Source organism: Mytilus trossulus, chromosome 2, assembly GCF_036588685.1.
Source record: "Mytilus trossulus isolate FHL-02 chromosome 2, PNRI_Mtr1.1.1.hap1, whole genome shotgun sequence".
NCBI lineage: Eukaryota > Metazoa > Mollusca > Bivalvia > Mytilida > Mytilidae > Mytilus > Mytilus trossulus.
This window is the reverse complement of record NC_086374.1, coordinates 80167128-80177118: the sequence shown is the minus strand read 5'-3', so window position 1 is coordinate 80177118 and position 9991 is coordinate 80167128.

Genomic DNA, 9991 nt, shown 5'->3' with positions numbered 1-9991 from the left:
ACTTATGGACTGTTTATTATGTGTCTTTGTTACAATCATAAAGGTGAAAGGAAAACATTACCATATATTGTCGTTTCTAGAATATACTGGTATTGAATAAATACACTTTGTGGAAAAATAAAGCTCAAATAAATAATATAAACAGAAACAACACTTTAAATGTGTTCGTATATAGTAGATGTTTTTGTGTCCTGTTAAATTGTTCCTTTTAAAAGTTTTGGATTCTCATAAATTCTATGTATAACTTTTGGACTAGTTTGAATCTCGGTCTATTTCTGTAATTTATTCTTACATACTTTTGATTTTTTAACCCTGTATGCGTACATTGCCTATGTAAATTTTAAAATTGTTTGTATGCACATTGAACGACAAATTTATGTGACGTAAATAAATTTTCTGACGTCAGACACTCAAATCAATCCATGTGTTCGTAGATAGTAGATGTTTTTGTGTCCTGTTAAATTGTTCCTTTTAAAATAGTTATATACGATGATGACTGATGTACCCATATTTTGACTATTTTATTAATTGTGACTGTTTATTTAACGCATCATGTAAATGTAGCGGAATTTGATGAGACTGTTATTAAAGTGAGAGGGTTAGCGCTATAGAACCAGGTTTAATCCACCATTTTCTACATTTGAAAATGCCTGTACCAAGTCAGGAATATGACAGTTCTTGTCCATTCGTTTTTGATACGTTTTTTTTTTTTTTTTTTGATTTTGCCATGTGATTATGGACTTTCCAAATTGATTTTCCTCTTAGTTCAGTATTTTTGTGATTTTACTTTTTAAAAACATTTTGTGTCCGAATCGCATCTCAGGACACACCTGCACCAGGAATGCTCAAATGTTATAGGTTTAAAATCCGATGGCGGGATGAACAAAAACTGAGAGCCGTGGTGTAGTGGTTAGCGCATCGGACTACTAACACAAAGGTTCCTTGTTCGATTCCCGTTCGGGATGAAAATTTCAGGAACTCAATTTTCGGCTCTCCCTTGACACCATTTGCGAGTATGGTCTTAAGGAAACGATGATAGTCTGTCGGAAGGGGACGATAAATGGCTGACCCGTGTTAAGAGAGCCATATCTCTTGCACGTTAAAGACACCCTTGTAGATTTCGAAAAAGAGTATGCTAATGCCGCTACAAGGCAGCACTCGCACCCGCAAAGTGGAAAAGGATTAATATAAGTTGCAAAACTTGTTTCCCAATCCACTATAAATAAATATGTTTAAACTAAACTAAACTAAACAAAAACCGAGTCACGTAGAAAATCAATCGAACATAAAAAAAAAACCAACACAATAGTAAAGTGTAAAATACAACGATACACAACTTCAGCAACTAGGATCAAAGTCTAAAATCGCATGGTCATCTATTAAATGCTTAGACATCACACAGTGAACGAGAAACCTACGGCATAATTAAAATACAGAGCAAAAACGCAAAAAATCCAATTTGATGTACAGCGACAAACGCCATATCACTACAAAAGTTGGCGAGGTAAAACATGTTTCTGAGCGCTCATTTTGCCATGAATTATGACAGTGCTGGAACAGCACTACTCACAAGCAAACTGTCGAAATTCAGCTGACAAACCCCAGATTTATCAGATTGACACCATGCAACTAGGAAAGCACATTACAGAAGACCTATGCCACAATGTACCGATGAGTGGTTGCAGTTGCAAAACAAATGAAATGAAATAAAAGGGATGTCCCTAGGGGGTCACCCCCATCCCATTCAATTTGAGAATATGCTATTATCTTGTAAATTGTCAAAATCCTAACCCCCAAACCATATATATTTTTGAATGGGACGATAAAACAAAATTTAATGATGTAAAAGGAAAGTCCCTGGGGGTCACCCCAAACCCCGTTCAATTTGAGAATGTGCTATTATCTTGTAAACGGCCCATATCCACACCCCTAAACCAAATATATTCTTGTAGGGGACAATAAAAAAAATGAAATGAAATAAAATTGAGAACGTGCTTTTATCTTGTAATCGGCCCAGATCCTCCCCCTAAACCATATATATTCTTGAATGGGACTATAAAACAAATTCAATGATATAAAATGGAAGTCCATGTGGGTCACCTCCACCCCGTTCAATTTGAGAATGTGCTATTACCTTGTAAACGGTCCAGATTCCCACCCCTAAGCCATATATACTCTTGTAGGGAACAATAAAACAAATGAAATGAAATAGAAGGGAAGTTCCTATGGGGTCACCCCACCTGAACTATATATATTATTGTAGTGGACAATAAAACAAATAAAATGAAATAAAAGGGAAGTCTCTAGGGGGTCACCCCACCCCCTCTATTATCAAAACTTGTAAACGGTCAAGATCCCCACCACTAAACCATATGTATTTGTGTATGGGACAATTAAATGAATATTGGACCATAGGAATGTGAGTTATTGGAGCTTTGTGTGGGAGACTTCGTAACATCATCCTGTTACAATTACTTCTTGTTTTTTTCTGAATCATCTAAGTAATCTTCGTTAATTTACATAGGGAAACTGACTTTGAATAAATCTATCATAACTTACAATAATTCGCTTTCCAAAATTTGGATATTTCAGTTCCGCAGAGGTAAATAAATATACACATGGAAAAAAATACTGCAACACCTAGATTTATTAAAACTTTAAAAATCAGTCTCTTAATTTGAATGGAATATGATAAAATATTGAAACGTAGTTAATGATAACATTGGCTTCAAAATGAAGAAAACATGTATGAAAAAAAAAGTTTTATCTAACCAAAATTTTTATAACAAAATGAAGTGTTTTTTGTACAAAAAAAAAAAGCATTTTACAACTTTTACTGTAGTCAAACTTTACAATGTCAGACATTTCAAAATTAATCTTTAGATGATTGTTAACATCATGGTTGATCGTTATACGCCAAAGAATTAGTACTTGGTGCGCAGTCTCCATTCAAACGGATAACCGCATCTTAACGTCTTCGAATTCCTGCTTTAAGTCGACTAATTTGTTGCTATGCTAGCAGCAACCATTTTTGACGATGTGTATTGTTTATTTCATGACTTTTTTTAACTGGGGTGTTCTTTCATGCACTTTACGCCCAATAATGTCCAATATATGCTCGATATGGTTCAAATCCGGGCTACGATCGTGCCAATGAAGATGAACCGAATTCCATTTGAACAATGGATCTTCCTTTACGATGCTAATTTTCAAGTTTGGCGAGCTCTTCACTACATTGGATACGGACAACGGTGTGTCTGTTCGTAAACGAAGGTCCCCGAAATGTTCTTATCGCACGATAACCAGTAGCTAGGAGTCGATCGTGAACAGTTCTTGTTAAAAGGCTCCTGTATGCCCATCCCTCTCTTTTTCGGATTGTATTGTATGCAATGGGTTTCCTTCTGAACATCCTTCATTATGTTTTCTTTTCCCTAGCAGATGTTATAGGGGGTTTTCTTGACCTCGGGAGGTCTTTAACATCGTTTCCTGCCTGATTTTTATTCTCAAAACGACTTATAGTGGAATGGTGATGACCAACAATACGTGCAATTATCACAGCGACATACCTGCTTCCCTCATGCTGGAAATCTGCCATCTTGCTGCAGTTATGAGATGTGGATGACCAATTACAAGGTGTCAATAACATAAATTTATAAACTTGGTTATTTAAAGTATTGAAAACAATGAGGATAAAAACATATGTTTTCGTGTTTACGAGTACAGTAGCTGCATGTGCAGATAAGAACTCATAGAGTCGATACTTATTGATTAAACTCAGGTGATATTTGAATAATGTTTAACTAGCTCTATCATTTGTCTATTTCAACAAATTATTTAACAAAAAAATAAAAAATGTTTTTTTTAATTTGAATTTCAATTTGGTGTTGCAATACTTTTCCCCATGTGTATATATACATTTACACCAAAAGATATGAGACTTCGTTAATTATCGTTTATTTTTCATTTCCAACGGTACAGAAGGGTGCAGTCCTAACCTGTAGAAAATATTTAAATAAGAAGTTGTGGTATTATCGCCAAGGAGACAGTTCTACGCTTAGGTTCAAACGTCAAATAAACTCAGACATCATAGATACCAGGTCAAAATTTTATATATACGCCATAAGCGCGTTTCGTCTACAAAAGACTCATCAGTGACGCTCGAATCCAAAAAAGTTTTAAAAAAGCCAAATAAAGTACGAAATTCAAAGTCATCCCAGAATAGTCTTTTTATGTAATTGCTCTCTAATTTGACGTCAGAAATTTTAGCAGACCTGCAAGTGAATAATATCTTTATCTGGCAAGAAGTACAGAACCAGACAATTTGCCTAAACCAGGGGTCTGTTCATCGAAACGCTCTTATGACTAGGTAAAATTCTTCGACCATCTTAGGACACATATAGGTGCTAAGTGGGTTTATCAAACATGTTTAACTTAGGAAAAGTCGAATAGAAATCCTTCTAGCTTTGTGACATCAACTTAGATGTCTAATGATGGTCTTTGGGTGGTCCTTACTTTAGGATATATTTTATAATAATAATTTGTACACAAAAACGAACCCCTCCTGTATATGTTTAATCAAAGGAGCAGTATTACTAATTTGTAGCAAAATACCACTTAGGTATAATACCATAGAAGTATTTGATGAAATTAATTCTATATTTTAGTTTAATAATCACTTCTTTACACAGGCGCTTAAGAAAGTGATCCTTTTTTTGCTGTATTTAAATTTTTATTAAATGAATATGACTTAATATTTTTAACTCTTATATTATGCCCTTATCCACAAGATATTACTTATACAATAGTACATATATGATACTTCTTTTATTCATATTTTAAAAACTTAATATATGGAAATAGAGGGACGTCATAAATAAATATGTCTCATTCAATAAATGATCATAGTTTAAAATATAGACTATAAACTTTGAAAAATGGTCAAAACCAAAATAAATAAAAGCAGTTAAAAGGGAAACGTTTTACATTTCAATGAAAACGAACAACACTGTGTTATATCTAAGTGTAATTCTAGATATAATTGTAAAACGTGTTAATAAGAAACACGTGTTTTACCCGTAGTTTAACTAACAAAACTTATAATACACGTAGTTATTATGATTTGGATTGTAAGTCCTCTAATCTTGTTTACGGAATTGAGTGTACTTTTTGTGGTTTGATTTATGAAGGCGAAACAAAGAGCAGTTTAAACACCCGAATGAATGAACATAGGTCAAGTGTGAACGATATTCATAACCAACAATTCGTTTACTAACATTTCACAAAATTGACCAATCAGGAAATTCCATTAAAGTTTGCATATCAGAAAAAAAAGTATCACCACACCAATAATCCAACATTAAGTACACCGTTGCGCAGACAAAGAGAAGAGCACTGTATCAGAGAATTAGGTACTCCAACACCTTATGGATGAAACGATAAAATCGCTACTGTAGGTGACTTGAGTAGCACTATCTATAGTTCAGTGAATGTGATTGATTTATTCAATAGTTCTCCTCGTCGGCTAAGGAGCCATGGGCATCGTTGCTAAAATCCACCTGATATGCATGATGTTTCTATAGATGACCTTGGCGATCATATCAATACACTTCTTGGAATTCATTACATTCGCTCTAGACTGTACTCACTTCCGCTTTCTAGACTAAACTCTCTATTGAAAGCGTGTGAAGAATGCCAAACTACAGATAGTCGATCTACGACATATGAAATAGTTGCCATGGTGATGGATATTGCTAACCATAGATTATTCAGACCCGTTTTTGAACATTCGGAGGAACTACAAAAACGTTCATTTTTTTTAATTTGAAGTTCACAAACAAGGGCATTGGTGCAAGCAATATTCTTCACCATAAAAGAGAAAAAAGCAACATTCCTTCTTACTTAAGGAATCACTCTTCTCCTATATTATCGTATTCCTAAACCAACCCTGTTTCATCTAAAATTTTAATCACAAAAAAAGTGTTGTAGAACCTTAATATTGATGACCTCAAAGGTAAACCACCTGATTGTGCCTGTTCACATTTCTATTTCGTGTATAATCCTGCTGGCCATGTAAAATTCTGGAGACCTTAACATAGTCAATAACTACTTTTGTCCAATTGTCCGAAATACAGAGAGCTACAGCCAACCAATTCGAAACAGAATTTCAAACTACTAATGGAGTCTGTTGAAGGTTATGCAAAAGACTGGGAAAAAAGAGAAAAGATTGAGGTTGACACTCTTTCGGAGTGGGTAAAATCAGTGAGGTCATTGATTCAGATAAGAGTAGTTAGCTTAAAGGGTCAATGAGCACCAAAGCTCCTTCCATCTTTAAAGACCATCAAGTCACAGGAGTTTTCTTGCCTCCATGACAAATGCGTTGTTGTTCCAGCTGACAAAGCCTCAAACAATATTGTTTTTGTTTGCAAGAAAGACTGCATTGAATGCCTGATTAAGGAACTCGGGATAAATAACGCACTGGTAATCCTACATATTCACTTTCTTTCTTACTTATCTTTAGCCGTGTGATTTTTTATATTACTTTGATACATAATGACGTGGTTCTTTTTTTAGAAGAAGTACTCAATAAGCATATAGATAAGCGACAAGAAGGAAATATTAACTTCTAATTTACATTGCAGCGGAAATACCTAAAGAACTATAGACATATCATTGTCCTACTTTGAACGACAAAATCATTTTATATATCTACCTGTGTGATGTTTACATTCTGACGTCAACTATGCGATTCTACGTGAAAGTCAATGGTAATCTAACCAATCGGTCCCAGTACTTAAGATCTTGCAATCGTTTATTGGTGGATTTAACATGCATAAATAGAATTCAAAAATAAGAAAGCAATGAATGAGGTTGTTAAATTTGACATATGATTTTATGTGCTTCGTTGTTAAATATTGTTTGTTTTTATTGTGATTAAGATATTTGTGGTACATGTACATCCTGTCATTATTATTTGTGATATTTCCCGTATTCTTGTCTTCAGTTTTGCTGATGTGGTTTTTCTATACGCCTTTTGGTATTAAATCAATACAGATAGTGTGGATCTGTACTTATACATCCTTATCTAGTACTATTGTAAAATGTTTTTGTTTCTTGTCTTTCAATTTTGCTATTTGCTTTGTCTCTGTATCTTTCTTTGTTTCATGTATGACGTTGTTTTATACTTATGAATCCCGTCATTGTGTTATTGTACTATGGTTAATTTGTGCATTTTTTACTTTTTGCTAATATGCTTGGTCAATATGACATTTTGTGCTTATTTGTTACCTGTTTGTTTGTTTTTTTTAGTGGTTAATATTATAACGCAATGTTGACTGCTGTAATTTTTACGTATTATTTTTGTTTGTTTTGTTCATGCATCGTTGTCAATTTAATTGAATTTGATGCGACTGTTATACACGTGAGAGGTTTAGCTAGCTATTAAACCAGGTTCAATCCACCAGTTTCTACATAAGAAAATGCCGGTACAAGCATTGGAATTTGACACTTGTTATCCATACGTTTGATGTGTTTGAGCTTTTTATTTTGCCATTTGATTAGGGACTTTCCGTTTTGAACTTTCCTCGGAGTTCTGTATTTTTTGTTACTTATTTTTTGTGTACTCCTTATTTATATGATCGATGCATGAGATTTGCCTTTAGACGGTGCAAAATATGTATTAAATCGTGATACTTTGAATTAAACTCACTAAAAAATGTACGATGATTATCACTGAATATCGTTATTAGTTTGAACGATTAACGAATAGTCATTTTTTTTCAATTATCATATAAAAGAATGAACAATAATTAGATAATAATATTTAACATCTTTAAAATTATAATTCCAATTTTTTAATCTCATAAAATTTACTACGGGTGAAATCTGATGCATTCTTAAACCTTAAATAATTTTTTTTTTAAGTTTGAACTTAAGACAGAGGTAAGGACATATCCCAGTTAAAATAATCATAAGATAACTTTGATGTGCATGCTAAAGTTAGGTCTTATCATTTCCTTATCAAATCCACCATTTTCTACATTTGAAAATGCCTGTACCAAGTCAGGAATATGACAGTTCTTGTCCATTCGTTTTTGATGCGTTTTGTTTTTTGATTTTGCCATGTGATTATGGACTTTCCAAATTGATTTTCCTCTGAGTTCAGTATTTTTGTAATTTTACTTTTTCCTAACATAATCCTAAATTATTCCAAAGATAGATCATAGGAAAGGTTCAATAAACAAGCCCTAACCCTGTGGACAATTTACCTTGATGAGATCAGACATGTGGATAGTACAGTTTGACCAGAACAGACCTGTAAAAATGTCTCCATTCATGTGAAAAAGTCTGCTATTCAACCGACTAGTTAGTCAGTCATGAGAGCATGTCCGCCTTATAATCGGTCCTATTAGAAAATTGACAATGGAAATGGGGAATGTGTCAAAGAGAGAACAACCCGATCAAAGAGCAGATAACAACCGAATGCCACAATGGGTTTGCATTGCAGCGAGAAAATCTTGCACCCTGAGGCGTGCTTTAGCTTTTACAAAAACGTATATTAGTTCAGTGATCATGGTCGTCAAACTAAACTAAACGAAATATAAAAGAAACTAAAATAAAAAATCTTACAAGACTAACAAAGGGGAGTGTAAACATGTTTTTGAAATCATCCTATACCTCTATCTAAAGTACAAAAAAAACCAATACGCATAGTAAAACTATACGTTTAAAAGAAGTCCGAGTCTAATGTCCGAATAGGCAACAAAAGAAACTTAACATAATGACAATGATACATAAATTAACAAAGGACTACTAGCAGTAACTGACATACCAGCTCAAAATCTCAATTAAACTGATTGAAAGATTATATCTTCATCATATGAATTTCAATCTAAATCACTCCAAGTCTATTTAAAGGGTTCTTTTTAGCTTTTGAGGTGGATGACGACGTGTTTGTGTTTTAAAAAGAAGGTAACCATAAAAATTTTGCTGTGAAATACATGAACGTATAAGATGTTTGCACACTATTCTAACCCCTCCATATTTTCATGTGTTCTTGTGTTTGTCCCAATATAGGAAGCATATAAGCATATAAGCAGTATTTGTTTTCCTGATATCATTAGGATTTTTTCGTTTTAGGAATTTTTATTGACAGGAGATCACGGTTTAACTCATTTAAAATATCTAACTTTTATCAATTGTGACTTTGATGGAGAGATGTGTCATGCATTGGCACTCATACCACATCTTCTTATAACTATAGAAACTTCATTATTGGTGAAAAGTAATAATGAAGATCTCTTTTTTCTTCTTTATTCGTTTTGGCCATTTTATCATTGGCATATCCTTCACATCCAATTTCATCTCGATTAAGACATTGGCCTTAACCTCACGCTATACACAACTTGCAGGATAATATAATGATTCACAACTATTTTTTTGTAAACCAATTAAACAAAAATCTCTATAATAGCTTCTATTTACTCTTTTTGAACTCTCGTGGATAAATACCTCACTGTTCAACAAACCACAACTCCTTACTGTTATAACAAAAAGGTTTGCATATGCTGCACATTTCATGATTAATTAAACCAAAAGCGCATATAATTTCCTAAATCTGTGATCATTTATAAACTTAATAGGGTGATGAGTGAAGCCCTGTTCAATTGCTTTGTATTGTTTTTCCATAAATACTTTTAAACCACTATACCAGGTTTGTTCAAGATGATTACGTGTTTAACTCCTCAGCGTTCTCTACATGCCTGTCCAACGTCATGAACGTGTTATTCGGTGGTTGTCCTATGTAACTGTATATCATATTTAATTGTTACATAAATCATGCCGCTAGTTTTCTTTCTTGTTTTTACAAAAGTCATATCCAGACCTTTATAACTGACTATGCAATACGGGATTTGCTCGTTTATCTAATGTAGTTGTCGCTTTGGAAGTCAAACCATATTTATTTCATTTTGATATTAACAATTAAAACTGGTAA